The sequence below is a fragment of the Chlamydotis macqueenii genome, chromosome 2 (genome assembly GCF_036417535.1).
Source record: "Chlamydotis macqueenii isolate bChlMac1 chromosome 2, bChlMac1.mat, whole genome shotgun sequence".
Taxonomy (NCBI): domain Eukaryota; kingdom Metazoa; phylum Chordata; class Aves; order Otidiformes; family Otididae; genus Chlamydotis; species Chlamydotis macqueenii.
Genome location: NC_141557.1, coordinates 68,339,906 through 68,363,337, shown reverse-complemented (window position 1 = coordinate 68,363,337; position 23,432 = coordinate 68,339,906). Strand labels below are relative to the sequence as shown.

Below are 23,432 nucleotides of genomic sequence, written 5' to 3'. Positions count from 1 at the left end.
GGTCGGGTTTCCCCGTGGCTGCGCCCAGCGGCAAGGGCTGGGCAGCAGCTCTGGCGTTTCTTCCGTGCCTTGATGGGAGAGGCAGCAAGATGTGGCTGCTACTGATGGGCGGAGGGAACAACTGCTTGTCTACAAAGATTAAAAACCCATTCTCAAAGTGCCACTGGAGCAGGTGCGGGGATTAGCCTGCCATGGCACGGCCGCAAAGTGAGCTCAGTTGCAGCCTGCGGGGGCTGCTGTGAGTGAGGAGGTGGTGGTGGTGGTCACCAGCATGCCTGCGAGTGGGCTCTGCGTGAATGTTGAGATGCGGCATTTGCAAACTGAAGATTGACAGGACCCGTCCTCCAGTGTCACCCCAGCCGTGGAGAGCTCACCTGCCGAGACCTGGGGCAGCACCGGCCCTGGGGATGCAGCGTGGCAGGGAAGTGGTGGCCCATGTGGTCACTGTACCAGCAGGGCCTGTGGTGGAAGTTTTGAAATGTCAGCAAAGATAACAGCTCACTTGATGAAGCAAACTGCAGCTTCCTCATGATGCTGCAGGCAGGGCAGGGCAGGGCCAAGCACCATCCTGGTCCCGGTCCTGGTGGAAGTAGGACCTTTATAGAGGACTGTCCTGTCCCTTGTTGTTACATGAGCTTTATGTAGAACTTCCATAAATGTATTTCTGGATTTCCCCAGGCTTCTATCTTTTCTTCTTTTTTTCTTTTTTTTTTTTTCATTTTTCTTTTCTCTTTCTTTCTTTTTCCTTCTTTTTTTTCCCTTCTCCTTTCCTTCTCCTTTCCTTCTTCTTTCTCACTCTTTTCTTTTTTTCTTGCCCACAGATTTGACCTGCTTGGAGTCTGAAGCTTTTTTTTTTAAGAAAATAAACCAATAAGAGTAACAGTTTTAATTTTTTTCTTTTTTTTTTTTTTTTTCTGTGGTTTTTGTGCCTCTGGTGGCTCACTTGGAGCCACAGTACAGTGTCTGAAGCTGTGTGGATTTAGGTGTGGCAGTATCAGCCTTTCCCCCACACAGCTGCAAACTAACTGTGTGCTGTGTGTGTACTGTAGACCTAGTTTGTGCAACTTTTTTTTTTAATCCAAAGCATGGGCGTGCTCCTGCACACTCACAATGTGTGCACATATGTGCGTGCACTTAACTGAGGTTAGAAACAGGGCAGCCCCAGACCGGTGAGTCTCTCTGTGGATTCTGGCAGGCAGCGCTCCTTTGCGGAGCCAGGAGCATCTCTCATCAGCCCTCGGGTGAGCATCTCTCACTTTCGCAGCATGGCATCCTTGGTCCCCCATTCAGGACAGAATTTTGTGTACACACAGACATGCGTTTTCATGTCGCCTTTTGAGTCACTGCCTTGTTGTAGGGTGGAGTATTGCTGCTGTGTTTTAATATTATTCTTTACGGGGTAGTCAGTTGCTTCGTGCTCAGAAGCACAAATGCAGTTGCAAAGGATTTGCAGAGGCAGGTGGTAGCCTGTATTTTTCTTCTGTTTGCAGTTTTTAAATTTAAAAAAATCTTATCAAGTTCTACGCTGTCAAGAATGTGGGTGTCTGGCTGAATGAAAGAAAAATAAAATAAACTTGCATAATAAATACACTAGTAAATTTGCAATTTCCATAAACTCTTAACATAAATACAACCACTTGTGGGGATTGGTTTGCTTGGTTGCTTGTCCAAGGAAGAGGAGCAGCTTTTGAAGAAAGTTTCGCTGGATGCCTTTCCTTATTGTAATTCTATTGATTATTAGCAATGTACGTACTCTAGTTACAGCATGAAATGCTGCTTTCCAGCAAAATCGATTCTGCTTTCTTTTGCATCACGTCATATGTCAAGTATGGAACAAGAATCCAAAAGCCTTGGGTATATCTGCATGTGTTCTTTATATATATTTTTATTTGTTTAATAACGCTATTTTTTCTTTTTCAGCATTTCAAAAGTTGACTGCCTAGAGGTAGGCACCTGGATTTATATTTAGGCACTGAAGTAAGTGGGATGGCTTTCAAAGGTCCTGCAGCTCTTGTTAATTAAAAGCAGATGTTCTTTTTGGCAAGTTTGACAGAAACAAGAAGGAGATGCTGGGTGCCCAGCACCTTTGAAACGCTAGCAGCTTATTCACATGCCTAAAGATGGAGTTAGGCGTTTAAATTTAGGCACCCAAGTTGGAAGAGTTTTGGCCCTGTAGTTGTAACAATCATTGTCCCTCTGTCCTGAAGTGCTGTAGCAGAGATTCATCCGAGAAGCCGGAGGTTTGTACGTGGGAGTGAGCAGGGACAGGGAATGTGTCTCGCTGCGGTGGAAGCGAGCTCAGCTGCCTGCCTTATAGCACATGCAAATGAGGGTCAGATGGCTTGACAGTTGGTTATGAAACTAAATAGAAATTATGCAAAATGGGATTGATTTTGCACATATTTTTAGTTTTTGTCTTTTAGGAGCTTGAATCTTTAATTAAAATACCAAAGAGGGAAAAAAAAAGTACAGGCGGCAACTGTTATATTTCACATGTATAGTGGATGTAAATAGCTGCTACACTCTTTTTAGGGATTATTTTTATCCCATTGCATCTGAGAATATAAAGCCATCTTACAACTTGCCAGAAGTGACACCTGCTTTCATACTTCCTAATAATTGCTTCAACTTTGACAGAAAGTACTTGGCAGAACGCATACAAATTATGACTCGCTTCAGGGTACAAATAATGTCGTAATGAGTTTAAGAGTTTTTCTTTATGCTAAGGATATTTGCATATACGTGTTTTGTTGGTATGAAACAAGCGAGAGAAGAAGAGTTTTGGGTGACTTTTTTAACTTCTGAATAAAGATGTGTGTTATATAGTGTAAGTATACAAATACACTAGAAAAGGAAAATAAATAGTAAGGTTTTCAGTGGCTTTTTGAGCATGCTTGATTTTTTTTGCAACTGTGTTGCTATGAAAATGCTCCAGACATTCGCAATGAATAAAGTGTCTTCTAAAGCTAGATACTCACAGTTATCTTGCTAGAGAAGAGAACTTGCCTATGGGTAAGTGGCACGAACCTGCAAGGATTTTTCTCCCTCGCCCTGCCTTGCACTGAATGAGTGTTCAGTTTAAAGTGCATTTGGATGTGGTATGTGCTCTTTCCCCCTGTTTTTTTCCTATTCTTGCTGCAGTTAAGTTGGGCCTCAAGTCACATGTATTTATCTCTCTACAAAATCAAGGTCTTTATTATATATCTGACACCAGACTATAGCTAGGAAGTTAATCTTCTGCTATGGTTGGTAGTTACTGAATAGCCTTTAAAGTACTCAGGGTTAAACGTGTTGAGGTATATTTTATGCCAGAAAGCCCATTTTTTGGAGAAGGTGGCAGCTGCATGGAGATCAGTGATACACTTGCCCAAGATCAGCCCAGAGTCTTTGGTGGAGCAAAGATGCACTTCAGTAGAAGTTTTGCCCTGGGGTCTGAAAGAGACTTTCCCATCTCTGCATTATTGTATTACCCAGCAGCAACCTGAAGTTCTAAAATGCTAAGGAAGGGGAATGTCAAATTTGGTTTCCATGTCCGTATCTGCGACCTGTCTTCCATCCCAGCTTTTATAGCAAAAGGGAGGTAAAGGAGAGGGCAACTGGCAGGTATAGGGTGCTGTTAATCAGTCACTGAACCATTTCTGAAGGCAAGTCGGTCAATTTCTGAAAACCAGAACATGACATGTCCATACATGCTTCCTTAAAGAAGTGGAAGAGGGAGGCACTGATAAATACATGGCTTTTGTAAGGCAGAATGAGCAATTGTGGAAAACAGTTGGGAATTGGGCAGTTTCTTACCTGAAAACAAGTACAGATGTTACTTTTCCACCTCTGTTAGGGGACTTAAAAAGGCAAACACCTGGATTTTATTCGGTGCAGAAAAAGCAGGCTGAAATCCAGAAGCACTCCCAGCTAGTAAGATCTGTTAGACTGTGGAATAATCCCCGTCGGGAAGAGGTGAAACCCACGTCGCTCGGGCCATTTGAACTACACCGAACAAAGGCAGAGCTCCCTGAATACGGCACCGGAGAGGTCCTGTATAGGGGAGGGGTCCGATCATCACCTCCAGTGTCCCCCCAGCTCCCTGTGTTAGCTCTGAGTGGTACCAACACTGACAGTGGCTGGAAATCACACAAGGATTTCTGAGAGCGCTGCATTTTAGCATGTATTTGAATAGAGATTTCCTTGCGGAAACACAAAAATCCCTCGCTGTTTCAGCTTTCTGCCCTGTAACTGTCTCTGCTTGTTGTACTTGTTAAAAAATAAAAAAAAACCAAACCTACAAACCCACGTAATGGAAGAGAGCAGAAGTTGCCTCACTGTAAAACTACCTAGTGACAAACTTTTTTTTTACTTCACTTGGAACAGGCTCGCCGGGCTGTTCTGGAAGGCTGAGGAAGAGCTGTTGGCAAGCTGCGTACAGCCATTACAAGTGAGAATGACTGAGCAGAACAGGCCTGTTTTACTCATTCACTTTTCTGCTGTATCTAAGCAAGTCATAAGTTCTTAAATTCCACTTTTCGTGTAGGGGCTTGGTCTCCACAGTTACATCTCTTTTTTGTTTTGTTTTGTTTGGACTTAAGGCTAACTTTCCAACGCGTGGCTAGAAAGCTACAACGTGTATGTTGAAAACTAGGGTGGTGGGGTTTTTTTTGTAATAAGCCTATAGGGTTTTTTTATGTTACTTATGTTCGCGGCACTGTGTGCACTGTAGTTTTTCCCTACTGCTAGATTCCCTTTCAAAGAATGGCATGGAAAGGAAATGTTTACCTTTCCCTCCTCACATGTGTGTGACAGCGGGGCTTTGGATTGCTGATGCTGCGCTCTCTTTGCTGCTCCATAGCTAAACTAAGAAGCTAAAGCTATCGCCTCCTTCTTTTAATTTCCTTCAGGTCAAGCCTGGGCTGTGAAATTTTAGAGAGAAAAGGCAGCTGCTGGGATAGCTGTTCACCTGAAGCTTGTAAGGTTTGCATTCTTGGATGCTTTTTTTGAGTAGGTAGGGGAGCGGGTGCACAATCCTGCGCAGTGCTCCCGATGCAGAGCTCTGCTGCGGTGCGCGGAGCAGGCTGGCAGCATCCTGCATCTGTAGCTGCCTGGTGTTTCGGTACTGTGTGTTCTCTCTCCCAGAGAGCCCCCTGAATGGGGGAAGAGGATTTGTGTGGCTTCATACAGGCTTAGATGTCACAGCTGGGTTTTGTACAGTTTTCAGAGTCTCTGTAAAGCAAGGTTAACGATTTCCTGCTGCCACCTAAGCACCAGAACACGAATAGGGTACTGGAGAGAAATATATGTCAAGGTGTTGTCGAAACATTTATTTCCTTAGCAGGAAGTATTGATCCTGCAAACTATATTCTATTACAATGGCTTTATTTCTCCTGTATTAAATGACTGATGCAGACTATATTTAATCAATTTGTGTGATGGATGTTGGCGAACCAACACAGCAGTTGGTCACCGTGCACATCTTAGTCTGCTACTGGCTGGTTGTCTGCTTTCAACAACCCCAAAATAGGGTTTAGCCTGAAAATCAAGGTTTTAAAGGTTCGTTTTGTTACTTAGTAATACACTGGGCTTTGGTTGCCTGATTTACTCATTTTTTTTTTTTTACCAGCGTTTATCAACACTGAGCAATGCCTTCAAATAATGAACCATGCTTCTGCTTGTTAATGTGCTTTTGTTGTTTTTGTTGTTTGTAAGCCTGTTTCAAAGGAGCAGTCGGGGTCATCTCTCAGACAGCATTGTATCTTTCTAAGTGTACGCTTGTAGAAAACAAAAATGGTTGGGAACCTTTTGAATTAAAGCCCATGTTCCAGACCTGAGAGGAAAGTAGTGATTTTTTTTTGTCCATGTTTGTGAGGTGTTCTTTGCTTTTTATTTGCTTTTAAAATTCATAGTACAGTCAAGAAGCAGCTGAATTGCAGCAGTGGTAAAGGATAGAAACAGGAGCTGTGTTTCTGCTAAGTCCTGTAGAATTCAACAGAAAATCTGATCCTCCTTATATTATCTTGAGCTTTTCTGTAAGTAGTCCTATAGACTCAGATTCTGCCATAGCTTGTAATTGGTCCCATTTGTCATTACAGTTAGATCTCAAAAGAATAATCTCCAAAATGCCTGTCTCCCCCATCCTTTGGGGAACTAATTTTAACCTAATGAATCAACTGCGGTGCTGCCTTCCTCGGCAGCCGTTACAGAGGGCATGGTACAACATTTCTGTGGCTCACACTTAGCTTTCTCTTCAGAAGCCAGGCTGTTTGTCTCTGAATGAGACAATGGCAATACTTTTGTTTGCTCAATGAAACTAGTTTCTCAGGCGGAGAAATCATTTAACTGGTAAGAGCGGTTTTGGAGGCTTTCTGGGTGGTAGCTTCCTGTTACTGCTGCCCTTCCCACTTCTTTAGTGCCACCTTCTCTCCCTAAGGAATCGGACGAGGTTTTTGGCATTTGTCACTGTTGACAGCAGAACTGGAAGGTCAAGATCCCTTTTTTTTTTCCCTTTTGAGGGAAAAACAGAGCGTCTTGGCCCCTGAAGGGGGAGTGAGAAGTGAGGTGCTCATGAGGACTCTTGCTTGGGCATCTTGACTGCGCGCGCACAGTTCATCCAGGGATCTTTTGCTGGTGTGGCTGCTTGGACTGACAGCTGGGAAGGCTCCACCTGGCCATGGCCAGCAGCACAGACATTTGTATTTCCAGGCTCCCTGTGGCTCTCTGCTGAAGTCTTCCTGCGCAGACATGTTGCCTTGGACTGCTTCTGTTCAGTGTCTGCAGAGGTATGGGACTGTGTAGAAGTGGAGATCAACTCCTTCACCAGTACAACGCATCCCTCTAGGTCAGGGATTTGAGTCCTGGTCCTTCAAAGGGATTTGCGTGGGCAGGTTTGGTCTTGCACCTACCCAGCACATCAGTTTGGTGAGCAGTGACTTTTCAGTGACTAAGGCAGAGTGAAAGAGGATGCACTTTCTTACAGTACAGCAAAGACGATAGAGGGCTTACCTTCAGCTTTTGATAGAGGAAGGCAGTTGTGCTTGGCTCCTCTCCCTGAAATACCCTGGTCTCCAGAGCTGTCAGTCTGACGTTGTTCTCGCTGAAAGTTGCTGAAAATAGAGAGGAGTAAAGGAGTGAGGAAGATGCTTGGAGAAAAATTGCCTGTTTCGCTAACAAACCATAATGTGCAAAGTGCTGTTTTGCAGATCAGGGTAAGCACACAAAAATTAAGAAGCACCAGAAAAATTGCAGTGGGTCAGCAGAATATTCTCTTAGAGATTCCCTTGTAGATTTAAGAGGCAGAGGAAGTGAGCAACAGACAACTGAGAGCTCGGCCTGACATTTGCGGACGGCGTATCAGTGAGTCTGGGTTGTAACTCTAAAGGTAAATGGGACACCGATACGGATGAGGTGGCACTAAGCGTAGAGCGAATCAGCCTCACATGGCAGAAGCTCCCTTTAGGACTCATCAGCTGTGCCAAGTGTGAGACAAGCATCTCGGGTGAGATATAAATGGTTCAGCAGTAACTTTATTTCAGGAGTAAAGAGCAGGCACCAAAAGGTTATAGGAGAAGCAGGCAGAAATGTTAGAAGCCGAGGGAAGATCGCAAGGGGTGAAATTATTCAGCAGAGGGAAAACCCCGCACACCGGTCCTGTGATACATGTTTCAGTGTATCATAAACAGTCTTTGCCTTTTACACACACATGCATTAACACATCTGTAGTTACCAGCAGACTCACCTCAAAGAAGATGGTGTTACTCTTACTTTCCCATCACATTCAAATATTCAGATCTGTGAGAAGAGCTGAGGAGTTCTGTGTTTTGGGGCACAGCTATATACTGAAGGCTGTTTTAACGATCTCTCTATCCTTCCACCTTCCAGTAGTGTGACTGGGATTTCTGTGCAGACTTGGGAACAGACTTCTTTCCCTGTATACATGACTTTACTAATAGAAAAAGTTTACACATGTGCTTATGTAGGGTATATGTGCGCAGGAAGAGTTGTCAAACCTGAAAATTACTTTATTTTCTATTCCTTTTTCAGCGAGTTTCAGAATTAATTTTTAAAGGTTCAGTGCACATTGGAAAAACATTAAAAAAAGTTTTAAAATTCTGTATTTCAAAAGTGTTTTTTTTTTCTTTTTGTTTTAATCCAAAGAAAAAAAAATGCTACATCTTACTTTTCTGTAGGAAAAATAGTAATTCACTCCTGTATTTACTTCCAGAAAAGAAACAAATACTTCTGAACATTGGATATGCAGTTCCTTTTTTTCATTGTGAGAGGGGGATTTTTAAAGCATTTAAAAAGCTAGAGGTGAAATGATTGATGTAGATACCATCTCATAGCTCTGGCATCAGCAGATCTCCCCTTTTAGTATCCCTGGGAGCCTGCTTGATGTAGTATGAAGAGGAGAGTGGCATTGTGCAAGTGATTTTCACATAAAAGGAGGTGATCTTTGTAATTCATCCCAACTCTGTCCTGCATGAGTTCATCAGCAGTGGAAATAAGCCGAGTTTGATATTTGTTTTCTTTCTGGGCTTGATCCTGAATCTGTTGCCAGATGGTTTATACTGATTTGAGTGTTACTGGAGTTGCTCCCCGATACGGAAGGGGGAGGTTGAGGAGCATGCCCACCTCACATGTGCTGCCAGCGAGGGGAGAAATGCCAGTCTCTTGGTATATCTTGATGGACTGAACCAGACCAGCATCTCTCTGCCTCCCCACCCATGACAGTGCAACAAGAAGAGGCCATAAAAACTCCATCTCAATCTGTTCTCGAACAGGAGCACAATCTGCAGCCTGATAGCAAAGGAAAAAAAATCAACTGGCTGAGCAGAGCCCGTGCCAGCATGATCTATCCACGTGGTTGGGAAAAGTGCCTCGGGATTGAGAGGAGGGAGCATGTTTTGCCCCTGACTGGGATTTAAAATCTTTTATCTTTGGCTCAAATATAAACAGAGTAATCCTCATGGTTTGGCCACCCATCCTGCAGCCTCTGTGTGTGCGTGTGTTTGGGCCAGGAGGGCGGAAATTTGCTCACTCTTTTTGCCTTTAACGGTGCATCTCGGGAGACGGCTGCTTGGTGCCAACCTTGCGGGGCAGGACCAGAGTTAGCGCCTGGTGCTGTGTGCGCAGCCCTGGCTGGTGTGCTGGGCTTGGCCCCGCTGCCCTGCCCACCCCTTCACTGTGCGACCCTTTGTGGTAGACCGGGGAAGGGAGCAAGGAGCGGAGGGGTGCAAATCGGCGGCTGTTTCAAAGCAAAACCTGGTATTTGTTTGCGTTTCCTGACAAGCTTTATCTTGGGCAGTTTCATGTATCTGCAGTTGCGTGCCGCGGCGATAGTGTACCCTTCAGGCGGGTTGGACTGAGTTGCACTCTTCCCCTTTGTGCAGTGTTGCCAGTTTGTTAGCTGCAGATTAGAGACAAAAGCTTTTACAATTAGTTTTTTAATGGGAGAGAAGAGGAGTGACATTGTGACCCGCTTACAAATGTGCCTGAGATCGTGTGGATTTCAGCCCACACTGGGGAGAGTGACGTCCTGTTTCCTGGGGATTAGTCCAGAAAACCTCCCGTTGTTACCGTGTCTCACCATTTCAAACCCAACTGAGCATATTCGGGTGTCTCCAGGTGTTCAAGAAGCGCACGCCTTCCAGCTGTCCAATGAAAGAAACTCCAGAGAGTGCGGGGATCATTTCAGAGTCGAATGAAGCTGAGATTTCCTAAGCGCCGTATTTATAAGCCCTCCTGCTAGAGAAGTGGAGGAAGGAGCTTCTTTCCAAGAAAAATGTAGGCTGGGTAATCTGACATCATTCAGAGTCACATCACCCTACACCCACCAGAATTCAAAGATAGAATGGAAATGGCATAATCTGTTCTCACGGTAGCACTAATAGTACTGCTCCCGCAGTTCATTGTGCGTCGTCCCCACCCCGCCATCGCCACAATTAACATTTCTTGCAGTGACTTTGAAAAGTGTTGCCATAACAAGGTTGCTGATCAGCAACTACAAAAATCTTAACGAGGTACCTAATGGAGCTTTTTGTTTCCATTATTTCTGCTTAATATATTCTGAAAAAGTCGGGAGGTTTTAACCTTGCCTTCAGCTGCAGTACCCTGGCGTGTTTAATAGAATGCCACTTCATTTGTACTGAAGGTAGCGTATGCTAAAAGGGCTTGGAGACCCCTCTAATGTAGTCAGTCAAATCAGTGCCTGAAGCCAAAGAAAACGTATATCTGAACACATGTTTTCGGTCTTGAGCAAAAAAAAAAAAAAGCACTTCATGTTGAATAGCCTTCTCCAAGTGCTGCAGTTAATAAGCCATGTTGTGTTTTTACTGGAAAAGTATGCTTCTAGCCAAGCATTCTTTGCATTTTTCCCAGGATTTAGTCATAAAATCACTTTAGACATATTGCAAGTATGAAATGTGTGCACATCAGATAAAGGGCAGCAATTTTTGTTTTGCTGTAAAGCTCCATGGAAACATTTTTATCACCGTCAGATGCATTATCCCAAGAAGTCTGGCCCCTTTCTTTACTGTTAACATCTCGCTGGGTAAGAAAACGCGGAACGGCAGAGACCGTGGCAACAAGCTGTAGGTGACGGTGGTTTGGCGGACGAATGCACAGCACCGTCTCTGTGAGTTTGGTGGCATCAGAATCCAACCGCATTTTGCGTACGGTCTCGGACACAGGTAGCTGGAGCTAGTATCTGCGCTGGTGTGCAGATGTACGACTTCCAGCCTGAGTGCCTGTGCGCGCATAAAAAAGCGAGAAACCTGGAGACTTGCTGAACTATTTTAAGCGTTATTATTTCAAGAGATGATTTACGCAAGCGAGAAAAGCCTCTAGCACAGTCGGCAGGCTCAGCCCTTGGAGGCGGCTGCATCTCGCAACGCACTCTCGCAGCCCCCTCTGGCTGATGCTCCCAGCATCGTCGCTCTGCTCCTGGACCAGCTGCAAAGTCCTGCTGTTGGCTGTGAGAAAACCTTCTCTGGGGGGGGCGAGAGGGGCAGAGAGGGGAGTGAGATTCCCGAAGGGAGCCACCGCTCAAGGAAGGTTTTACAAGAACAAGTGTATATGCGGTTTTATGTATGGGAATAGAGCGATCTAGCTATCAAACATATGTTCACACATACACAGTATACAGAGTAATGTGTATATACCACCTCGCCGAGCCAATCTGTGTTCTGAAGGAGAGAGATATTTAAAGCAGCTCTGCAAACTTTATAACACTGGGAGAGACTAGCTGGGCTTGTCTCTGCGGGGACTTGCAGTAAAACTGGTCCGATCTGCATTTGTTTGTGAATACAGTTTGAGTTATGTGTTTGCGGGTAGCTGTGTAAATGCTAAGAAACAGGCCCCCATATAGACGAAGGGGAGGAGTCCGAGGAACAGAGAGGTTACGCAGCCCAAAATCTAATTTGAACCCCATGAGGGTGTCATGGGGCGATGAAGTGTGGAAGGAGGTCATTTAAAAGCCATCCCAGTGGGCTAAGGGAGCACTGGGAGTATTGAGTCGTCACCACCTCGCTTCTTCGGGACTGGTGTCTTTCTCCTCACTTCCTGTGGCAGGCAGCTACCTGCTAGGTTTGAAGAGCAGGCAGGAGCCGGGAGAAAACCAGGACCAACTCTGCAATGCTTGGGCTTTGCGTGAGGAGACAGAGTGGAGGTAGCAGGGTGGCAGCTCCTTGTTTGTCAGCTCGGCCCAAAGGAGTCATGCAGCCCGGCTGTGCACCAGTCGTGGTGTAGGGTGCTCGCCACCTGCCCATGGTGAGTCATCCTTTTTGACAGATGAGTAAAATATCGGTGCTGTGATATTCTTTTCTTAATCATCTTGGAAAGATTAGCTGATAGGTTTGGGACCTTTTGTAACCAGCGCAATTGTTGGTGAAATTTTTGCTAGGGTGTAATGTGTTGGGGTAAATTTTATGGATGTGTTGAGTGCGGTGCACCTGGTCAAGTCAACAGTGTTTTTGAGTATGCAGCATTCCCATACACAGCGTACAACAGAAATGTTGGTCCTAACCTGTTCCTTCCACTGTGGGAGCACCCTGTGAAGGAGTAACCTCTGTGGTGTTTAACTGGCCAGCAGGACTGCTCCACTCCATCCCTGTCTTCCCAGGAAAAAGCCGATTTCTAAGTCTAGATCCCCTGAAACAGCCCCAAAGGGGAAGGGATGGAACATGGCATCATGAGAGAGGGGGCTGGTTCACTGCAGCCATTGCTCTGCTCCCTTGCATCCCAGCCAGGATGTGTCTGCTGAAGGAGGACGGCTCTCCTGGGAAGATCTCTTTCTTTTTGCTGGCCAGCCTCCAGCCACAGGAGCAAAGTACCAGCAGAAGTCAGAATAAGATCTCGAGGGTAAATGTCACAGCAGTAGTGAGAGTAGTCGGGTTTGCCGTCGCAGGGTCACGCGCTGGAGATACAGTTGCAGGTCCGTGCGTGGTTCACCAGAGGTATCACACTGCATTCCTTCTGGATCAGATGGGGCTGAGGTTTCTCCCATTGTAAAGAAATCTCTGAATCTGCTTACTAGTTTACTACCTGAAACATCTGAGCACTTTGCCTTTTTTGCACAACTTGGCATTTTTTGCTTGCATACACTGTAGCAGCTTTCTTAGAGGAGGGACTTTATTCCATTGCTGTACTCTACATGCCTTTTTTTTTTTGAATTGTACCTAATCAATCTTGCTGTCACTAAAAGCAACGTCCCCATTGGCCAGTCAAAAAATTGGAAGTCTTACATGGCCTGGTGTGTAGCCAGACACAAAGGTCTTTTTCATGGCTCTGGCTGGCTGCGTTACCAGCCGTGCCAAGATCACAATCCCGATAAAACGATGTTGAAAGCACTGAGAACTTCAGGCTTTGTTCTCTCTGCTGAAGGGATAATTTTAGAATGTTCTTCCCCGTGATAATAGTAATTTTACAGCAATGTAACTGTTGGATTTAAGAGTTAGATCAGTGTAAATGAAGGCAGAATCAGATCATTTCTTCTAAGGCGAAGAACAAAACTCTTCATATCAGCAGTTACCAATGTATAAAAAACCTGAATGTGCATAACACAGAAAAATCTACATCCTCTTAAGGCCGGACTGTAAATAATTAATATAATAACCTGCTTACAAATTCAATCTAGGTATATTAAATTAGTCAAGACATTTCAGATTAGCCCTTGTTTTCCTTCTATACCCCCATGAATGCAGGTAGCTTCCAGCTGTGTGAAAAGCAAGCAAGCATTTTTCTTTCTGGTTTGAGAGCTGCATTTTCTTATACCTCTCTTCCAGGTTTCCAAGCATGTTTTTCTGGGGCTTTTCTTTTTTGTTTTCTGTTGAGATTTTTCTGTGTTTCCAAAAAAATAAAATATGACACATTGTATGCACATTCCTAGGGGCAATTTTTGCAACTTTTTGCAAATAAAGCACTTAAAGACTTCTTGCAAGGTGGTTGTACTAAACAAATGTAGTAAATAATCCTGAAATTGCAATGCGCCTCATTTACATTTGAATGGAATTACTTAGATGTGGGATGCTGGTGGTACAAGTAGCTATTTTGGATTTAGTGTTCACTAATACAGGCAACTTTATCACTTGCATATATAAAAAGCCTGACACTTTGAAAAGGATAGGAGTCTCACTTGGCTTCGCTCTTCTACGGGTGACTGAAGTTAGGGACCTAAATAAAGCTGGTCCGATACTCAAAGGTGCTGAACAACTGTGTCTTCTCTTTAAGTAACAAGGAGATGCAGCTGCTCAGCCCATCTAAAAATCAAGCATTTTTTTAGGTTCCTAAATACGGATTTAGAAGCCTGACTTAAGAGTACGAGGTTCAAAATACTGGTTCACACAAAGTCCGTTTTCAGCGATGAATTGAGCAGGGACACAGGTGTACTCTGATGTTTGTGCAAAGTTATGCGTCGTCATTACGGTCAGCCTTTTGTGGAGCAGTGCAAGACAGAAAGGGCTTTCTTCAAAATATTGTATTCGCAGAGTTACAGAAGTTCATGAGGGTGTTCAAGGACCTGCACTACCCAAAATAATTTTATTTCTTGCGGATAGAGGTCATGAGGCAGAATTCTCAAGTTATGGTTTTTGAGGGCTAAAAAAAAGCACCTTTGCTTCTCCAGAACATAACAGTTGCGTCTTACCAGCACCCTTCTGCATCCTGGGTTTGCTGTGGTAGCTTGTGTCATCTTACCTGGGATGTGACCTAGAGGTATATCGTAGCTCCTTTCAGCCATAGTTTGGGTGAAGAAACCAAGCTGAATTTTGCCTCCTGGATGTAGGTCCTAAAAATTCTTTGTCAGAGTTTACTCTGTCTGCAAATACTTAGCAATTTTGCAGTAGTCAATTATTTTTTCTATTTTTTTTTTTTTTTGCAGTAGATGAGGGTAAGGTGATACAGTACCATAAAACTTTCCTTCTCTGGGAAATTCAATGAGTGTCTCAAAAGACACGACATGTATTTGCATACGAGTTGTGGAAGTAATACATCTACCAGGGACAAGGTGAGCCAGCTGTCATGCTGTCTTAGTGGTCTAGAGGTGGGTTAGATGAGCTGGTAGTGCAATGGCAAAACCTTCCACTGTGCTGGTGATGTGCACCTAGTTCCCTGCTGCTGCCAGAGGCTTGCCCTGGGCTGGGAGACTGTTCCATATGCATGAAAGCAAGAGCGCTGAGTCCTCCGAAAAGTAAGTTTGCTAGACACCATTTACATTTAAAGGGAGAAGAACTGGTGATGCCTGCTCACAGCTACTTGTCAGCCAGCCCTCTGAACTTGCGTTAGATTTATCTCGCTTACCTAAGCTGCGAGCAGACCCTACACACCAATAACAGCAGCGTTTCTATGCTATTTGCACAGCAGTGAAGTGAGAGACAACATGACACTTAAATTAGCGTTCTGCTCATTGATAGGTAAGGGCAAATGCTGTAGCATGTAGTAAACCCTTCCTGCATCTGCTGCTTTGTCGTATCCTATGTGCAGTGTTGTGATACAGCTAAGTGACCTGTAAACTCACACCGGATAAATGTGCTTAATAGCGGTGGCTTAGCCCACCATTCCTTGGGTGTGTGTCATGTTAGACAGTATTTCCAGAGGGAGGTCAGCAGGCTTCAATCCAGCGGGTGCAGAAGTGGACTTTGGGGACGACGGTATGCCACTGATTGATTTCAGGGAAAAGGTCCTCTGAGGATTAAACAGTCATCACATGCTTAAAAGATCACTGCTACGGCCTGTGCGTTTCTGAATAATGGAAGAGATGTGCTCTTGGTCACGCAGCAGGTTCTTTAGCACCTACTGCCAGTGTGTTGACATGGGTAAGTTATTCTGCTGGCCTGACGTTGACTTATGACCGTGTGTTATGGCTGGAGCCTTCTTGCCTCAGCGTTACCAGAGAGTGCGCATACTTCCCTTGCTTTTGCCCTTATTATGTCTTTTTTTTTTAAATTTGTGCCCACTCACATGGCTGGGTTTAGGTAGGGTGAAATGTCTGCAGATCGTAGTTGGATTGCGAGGAAGGAATAAACACAAAGTTGCATGCATAGCTTCGTTTTATTTTAGGAGAAGAGTTTGGAAGATCTGAGAGTGAAATTTAGCACAGAATGTTTAGATTAAAAAATATATATATATTCTTCACTTGACTTGCCTTTGAGCATTTTCTTAAAAGTACTAAAAAACCTCTTTTAATGAAGCGTAAAAATTGATTGTTTCTTGCCAGGAGGGATCGTCTTCAATCTTCAGATACTAAAGACTTCATGAGAACCACAAGAAGAATATCTTCTTGAATCATTTACATTTTTCCCCTTTTGCAGGCTTATGTAACCATGCAGAAAATCTAATAATAAGTGTGCTATTAGTATCCAGTGTGGCACCTTCTGCAAGCTGAAGTGTCATATTATTGCAAATAATGGTGCAGAAATGTTGTAGATGCGGAGTGCTTCTCTGTGTGGCTTATTTGAGTAACCTTTATCAAAAAAAGATCTTGGGCTAATTGAATCTGTCTTTGCTCCTGTTTTACTATTCTATTTTATTGTTTGAGGGAGGAAGAGCCTGTCTGCTTGCTCTTGTTTCTGTGAAGTCTGGCATGCTATTAATGGTGTTGGAAGGAATAGGCTAGTAGCAGTACTCAGAACCAGGTGTCTTGCGGTCTTTTATTTTTACATACACGCCCACCCCTTCTTTGTTCACCCACCCACAGGCTCTTGAGGATTAAACCTGACCTACAAGCATCCCTTTCGGTTCTGATCTCAAGTCCCTTGAGCAGGGATTGTCAGCCTTGTGATGAACACTCGTGCAGGAAAGGCTGCCAGGCTAATCTGCTCCTACAACCTTAGCCGCTGGTGAGTTCAAACTCAGCTCAGCTCCACAGTCCTCCCTGATGGGACTGTAGGCTTAGCTTGAAGTTGGGCAACCTACTGGGCAGCAGCAAGTGACCTGCAGGGTCTTTTCTTCCCTAACTTATAACTTACTGTTGCAAGTGACTCCGCCTTTTCTGTTGCAAGCAACTCCTCTTTTTCTTTTTTGGCTCTTCTGTCACCCTGGTACCGTGCCAGCAGCGATACCCACATCCAGAGCACCACCTCCCTTCGCAGGTGACCACAGTGACCTTGCTCTCTAGGCAGTTCTCTTCCTCCTGGCATCTCTTCGCCTGGTTTTGTGTAAGTTGTGCACTCATTTGTTTCTCCAGGTGAATATTTATAATTGTAAGTAAGTCCTCTTTTCTGGAGTTGTTACCATTTGCTTTGAAGACATCATAAAAAAAAACTATAATAATGGAAAGTGTGATGCTACTTTTGTGTAACTTACCTCTCTAAGCTGATCCCTGGAAGAATGGAGAGCATTAAAATGCTGTTGATGGCATTTCCCTGCTCCTGGAGTGCCAGTGTACTTTTTTTACCAAAAATTGTCCTCATCACTGAAATAAACTGAAACCTCTAGGTATGTCAAATGTCAGCTGCACTTTGGTCCCTCCTTTGTTTGCGCAGGGATGTGGTCCCTCATGAATGTCCATCCCAAATTTGCTTAGCGGCACTTCCTGGCGCAGTGCAGCGCCAACCACCCCTTCCTGGCTGCAGCCTCCTCCTGTGGAGTCACTGCCAGAGGCTGGGCCCTTTCCCCCTGGTTGAGTCTTGCCACCAAATCATAGACTCATAGAATAGTTCAGGTTGGAAGGGACCTTTAAAGGTCATGTAGTCCAACCCCCCTGCAAGGGGCAGGGACATCTTCAGCTAGATCAGGTTGCTCAGAGCCCCATCCAACCTGGCCTGGAACGTTTCCAGGAATGGGGCATCCACCACCTCTCTGGGCAACCTGTTCCAGTGTTCCACCACCCTCAGTGTAAAAAACTTTTTCCTAATATCTAGTCTGAATCTACCTCCCTCTATATTAAAACCATTACCCCTTGTCCTATCACAACAGGCCCTACTGAAGAGTTTCTCCCCGTCTTTCCTGTGGGCCCCCTTTAGGTACTGGAAGGCCGCTACAAGGTCTCCCCAGAGCCTCCTCCAGGCTGAACAGCCCCAACTCTCTCAATCTGTCCTCATAGGAGAGGTGCTCCAGCCCATGGAGAAGCAGTACCTTGGGAGCCGTGCCGTGGTTGCCCTGCAGCCTCTCACTTGATGCCAAGCCGTTAGTCTGAAGAAGCTGACAGTCCCAGATTTAAAAACATGTTTAAGTACGAGTGTGGCCTAAGGCACAAGGGATGTAACCGCAGCCTCACCAACCTCATCTGCTCCTTGCTTTTATAAGCGATGTCACTGAAAAAAAGGGTAACCCTCAATCCCAAAACACACAAGGAAGAGCCTGGTTGTTTGCTCTGAGCCCACATGAAACAGCTAAGGAAAACGGTTCATTTTTCAAAAGCATTCAGTACCCTGCCTCGGCGTAGCAATTCCAGTTTGGGGTGTCGGATATGTCCATTATTGTAACAGCTGATAGCATTCAGTTCTGTGTAAAAGACTGTGCACAGTGTAACTCTCCAGGGTGGTTTTACTATTGTTTCTGCCTGTGTGTTTTCCTAGACGATTTAGCGCTTTGTGGCAGGGACCTAATCCTGCAAGTTACTGAGCACCATGAAATCCCATTAAAGCCAGTGCATTCAGCTCCTTGACGGGTTGTAACTTTATTTGATGCAGGTTGTGGTGGTGCTTTGGCAATAGAAATAAAGCTATTTTTAAAGATCTTTGTGTTGTAAGCTTTTATAAAGCTGTACTCACACAATGGATCTCTCTTAAATCTGTACTTTTCCCTGCTAATCCCAGAGACTTATTTCTGTCCCCTTTGGTGTTCTTGCTTTGATTTTTTTTTTCTTTTTCCTTAATAATGTATTTTCTTTCATGGCTTCTCCTAGTTCCTTAGCTTTGCAGCCCTTCTCCTACTTGGGTGGGTCTTTTTTTTTGTCTTCGCTAGCTGGAGATCATTTCCCAGCAGTGGTAGCTATGTGACTCCTGAGGTCTCCGCTGCTTGAAACCCTCATTCAGAACCATACTGGATAATTTCCTGGCCCATTTCCCTTCTGTTTTACTTTTAAACATCTGATAAGTTTGTTTAAAGAAGCTAGGGCAGTTGATGCCAGCCTAAAGAGGAGCTGTATTCACAGGCCAGTGACACAGGGGGAGGGCTGAGCTCAGTGACCGCAATGCTCTCCTGCTCACAGTAACAGAGAGGGAAACCATTACAGACTTCAGATATAGAGGTCAGTCCAGTATTGTACCCTTCCTGGAAAAGCTTGGATTTTGCTGTTTAGGAGTCATATAGCATAAGGTATTTATACCATCATCATACGTGTCTTCAGTTTGGTTTTATTAGAAGGATAGTGGCTTACCTCAAAGTTATCCTTCAGGTGTCGTTTAGGTGCTTTACCAGGCTGCTTTTTTGAGAAGAAAACTGATTGTGAAACCTAGGCAGTAGAAATTGCTTTGCTGAACTGGCAAAAGCCATTCTCCAGTGCCCAGCCCTTGTAAAACCATCCTTTGTCAGGAACCCTCTAGACTATCTGGGGTCAGCAGTGCAGCTCTCTCCTATAGTTGTGAGGTACAAACCTTTATATTGCAGATGCATGGCCGTGTGTCACTTTGTGCCGTGGAGAGCTTGGTGGTGGGTGTGCACAGTGGCACTTCTGCAGGGGAAGAGCCGGCCCCGCATGCCAAAGGGAGATGATTGCACTCTGTCATATTTCTTCTGTGCTTGGGTTTTTATCCCTTTTGCTCCCTGGTTAGGCTTTATTGGCAAGAGGAGTGTGAGGTCAAGACTCTGCTGTTTATTTTTCTTCTCAGCTAACTGAAAAATACAGCCTTGCCTCAGTGCAGCCTGCCAGGAGCCAAACTTTATGGTCAGTGTTTTAATTTAAATGACGCCAGCCGTTGGGCGAACAATGTAAAGGGAACAGTCAGCCAGGAGTTTGCTGTACATCCAAGGCTATCAAACCCTTGCTCGCAGACAGCACGTGGTCGGTTAGCGGCTGGAGGGGAGCTGCTGTGCCAGGAGGCGTGGGACTTAGTGTACACCCATACCCACTGCAGAAGCCTCCCATCGTGGGACAGGAGCTGCTCTGCGATGGCACCCTGCAGTGTTCCCTGAACGTTCTTCTCCCCAAGGTGTTGTGTTTTCTGAGGACGTGAAGGCTTGTTCATGTGGCTGTGGGAAAGGCTGATGGCACTGGTTTAGGTTCAAGGCTGCCTTTCAGAAAGCACGGGCATAAGGGCTTTGGTCGTACATCCAGAAATAGAGGCGTGTGAAAGAACAGGATGTCGGAAAGCTTTTGTCTTTTAACTTGATTGTGTTTCTGCATTGTGAAGATGACTTGAGACTTATCATGAGATGGTGTGATGAGAGACACTCTGTTTGCCAGGAGCTTGCAATCACCCCTAGGAAGCTGTGGGGAGGAGCGACAGGCTCCTTCCCTTCACAGGTTTCGCAAACGGGAGCTTTTCTGGTACTTGGTGATAATCACATTCCCTCTCCCGTGACAGGGAAGGAGGCTGCTCCCCTTTCAGCCTCTCCCACTCGTAAGCTGTTTATTCACATTAAGTGGTGAGGAGGCTGGATGAGCCGTACTTCTCTGGTGTCCTTAGTTAACACAAGGATCTGGCAATTGTATCTTTGATTATTCTCTCACCATCCTTACCTTTTAAAATATTTCTCTTTAATTGCTGCTTTGTCAGCTGTGCAATAGTTGTACTGGGATCCAAAGGTGCTTGTTAAATAAGGGATTTGAGGCTGGAAAGGATTGAGCTGACCATTATGAGTCTGAGAACGGGACCTGTGAAGCATGTTATCTGAGGCCTCAGTGGACAGTTAAATTAAATGAATGCTTTTGTGATAAACGTTTTTTTCAAACTAATCAATTGTGTGAAAGCAGGGAGTAAGACTTAGCAAGCTGGATGGAGAGGGCTGGAGAGCCACAGCTGCTACCTGTTTCCACTGCAATGCCTTTAATGAGCAGTTAAAGACTGTGTTTCTGTCCAATGTTTCTAGATCCGTGTCTTTTTTTTTCATTGCCCTTGCTTAAAGGTGGCCCCCCCCCCAAAAAAAAAGTCAGTAGGCAGAAGAAGTCAGGAAAATGGAGCAGAGAAGCAGTGCTGTGCAGTCATCCCAAGATGATGTGGGGCTGCCATCAACCTTCCTGAGTTGCTTGCTCAGTGGAGGTGGTCCATGAGGAAGGGAGCTGCGGGAAAGGGGTGGAGAGTGACAAGGCTGCAGTACAAACCGGGGTTTCTGCCAAAAAAAGCGGTGTAACAGCTGTTGTGCCTGCAAAAGACAGTTTGCTTTGAGCTGTCTTTTCTTTCCTCTTTGTAGAGGATGGGTCGATCAATGGCATCAATATGATGCTCCAGCGTATTGCATGGGATCATCAGGTGTGTGCCTTCCCTGCCTGTTACACCATGGATCTTCGCGTGGGGAGCAGGCACAGCCCCTGGTTGCGAGTGAACATACTGCTAGATGCCACGCAGAGTCGAAAGGTAACTCTGGGGCCTGTAGACCACGCTGCTTCCGTGAGAAACCCCAGCAAGAAGGCCAGGGGGAGAGGCAGAGCAGGCTGCCTGCAGGTAGAGAGGCAGGGAGCCCTGCTGCAGCAACATCAAGTTCCTGCTTTGTTTGCTCTAATGGTTATTTTTCGAAAGACCTATAAAAGTCAAGTTCTTTTTACGTTTGCTTGATTGTTATCTGTGCTTTAGGAAAAAAAAAACAACGGCTTAGTGCTAGCTCAGGTGAGGAGCAGCTTGGGCTGCGCCATCCCGGGCTCCCCTTGGCCCGTACAGCCACGCTGAGAGGGACAGTGTTAGGCAGTTGCAGTTCTGTGCAGCAGGGTGGGCACATCCATAGATCTGCTTTTTCCTGGGCTTTGGGAGATAAGTTTGGAATGGGAAATAGGTGAGAGGGAAGCAAATCTGGAAGAGGTCCGGTGCAGCAGAAGGCAGCACAGGTTTTCCCTGGTCTTCTGCCTAGGCATCGGATGCAGTCTGCCTTACAGTCCTGACTGGCCAGTGAGACCAGTGTGAGCCCAAGAGAAAAGGACATAACTAGGGACACAAAAGGTGAGACAGGGTATATGGCACTGCCCTGAGAGTACGAAGGTGGTCTCATCAGCCAAGGGGCAATTGGCTGCACAGAGACCTAATCTCATTGACTCCTTGCATCAGGGCCAATAGCATTTGTATTTTGTCACCGGTGGGAGGTTCTGATCGAGGCTGATTCTTGCCTTTTATGCCCAAAGCGCTATGAACTATCCCTTTGCAAAGGGAGGGGGAGGAATGGGCAGGGGTGTGGGAACGCCCCCTTCACCAACGTACTTTGCAGAAAAAAATGTTGCCCCTCTGTGAGGTCCGGACTCCGCAGTGGCTGCAAAGGATGTCAGGGGTAGGAACACTTCCCACATGTTTTCTCTGTTGCTAATGGCCATGGTTTCACCATGCACAGGTGTGACCTCTTTGGGGCAGTAAAAGGCTGGTTTTCCTTCCCTTAAGCTGTCAGCAATGTGATTTTTTTTTCTTTTTGATTGCTTTATCATTGTTTTCGCCATTAATGTAAAGGATGCAGGCTTTCTCCACTCTGGTCCCTGCACACTCGGTGTGTGGGGGTTTATGTATTTCTTCTGGCTATCTCTCTCTCTTGCATCAGTAATTTAGAGAAGGTACAGATTTGTAGCGCAGCTATGGGAATTCAGGGGGAAAAAAATAGTGCTACCTGCCTCATGTTTTCGTTCTGCACTGCTCAGCTAAGGCTTTCATGTGGCAGGAGTGGTGGAGTCTCATTAATGAAAACATGAATTGGTAAGATCACAGGGCCTGAATCAACACCTTTCTCACCTTCTAGAGATACTCCAGCCATGAAAGGGAGGTTTCAGGGGCATTGTTTCCTCTATCTGTACACAAAACTGGGAAGTCCTGAGATAAATGAGCACAGAGCGCTTGACTTTCATCATCTCTCCCATTTTCTCAGACAGCATGTCTTGGAAACAGTGGCTGTGGTCAGGCTAAGAGCTGCAAGGGATTGAGGTTTTGTGCCTTATGCAGGTAACCTGATTTCTGTTCACAAGTTCATGACCTGTGCTCCTTTTTGCTTGCTACGAAAAGGAGACCTTATTTTTCTGCTGTGCCTGGCTCCAGAGCTGTCTGGAGGAAAAATACTGATGTTGGGACATGTCACCCCACTGCTGTTAACCCTGCGGGGTATGTCTTTGCTACGGTGAATACAGAGCTGGTGCTGAGTAGGGGAGCTGCTTGACTGTACTTTTCCTCTTTTCACTTCCCAGGAAATCAATTTGACTTGCCATTTTGAATTCTTGAATCAGAAACAATAAACAGCTCTTGCCTTGTAGTTAATAGTGCAGGGAGTGAGCAGCTTCTCCACAAGGCAGTGCGGGAGGCTGTCGGAGGAGGGATTGCTTCAGCCAGGCAGTCTGGAGGCAAGCGCGATTAATTTATTTTCTTCCCTGATCCGTGAACCCTCTCGGTCACCGGAGCATTGAGACCTTAGCTGAATGACGTGCTGGGTCTGCCCTCGCACACCTCCCGGTGACTGCCTGACCCTAGGGCTTCACTCCTCACTTAGCCTAAGTGCCTGTGGTCCTGTGCTTAGGCTGTCCCCCAGAAACAGCTCTCTAGCTGCAAGAGGTGATGACTGCAGACCTGGGAGCTCCATAATTTATGCTCGCCACGCAAACAAACATGCATATGCCATTCACACTCCCGGTGTATTAATAGTGACAGAGCAACATGTGTTTTCCGCAAGAGCAGTGCACCTGTTGAGGTTGTTCAGGGTCACCAAGCCCTGAAGCGATGCTTTACTGCCTTCTTCAGACTCCAGCACGTGTTGAGGAGGGAGGGAAAGGGTTTTGTTAGGCCAGGAGGGGCTGTGGGTGGGGAACCATCCAGACATTTCAAGTCCACTTGCTGCATTCATACACTCAGCCTAAGGGAGGGCAAGTGGAGGAGCTGAGGTTGTTACCTGTTCTG

The 23,432-nt window shown here is 45.5% G+C and overlaps 1 protein-coding gene across 11 annotated transcripts in view; it reads left to right on the top strand.

Moving 5' to 3' along the window:
* The window catches only part of ATXN1 (ataxin 1), a 221,949-nt gene that overhangs the window by 159,728 nt on the left and 38,789 nt on the right, over positions 1-23,432 (top strand). Inside the window, exons 4-5 of one of the 11 annotated variants that reach the window (XM_086740177.1) lie at positions 1,921-1,977; positions 4,366-4,429. The exons of 9 other annotated variants lie outside the window; for them this stretch is intronic. The gene's annotated coding sequence lies outside the window, so the exon portion shown is untranslated. The remainder of the gene's footprint in view (positions 1-1,920; positions 1,978-4,365; positions 4,430-23,432) is intronic. One more of the 11 variants, XM_086740178.1, reaches the window with a different exon arrangement.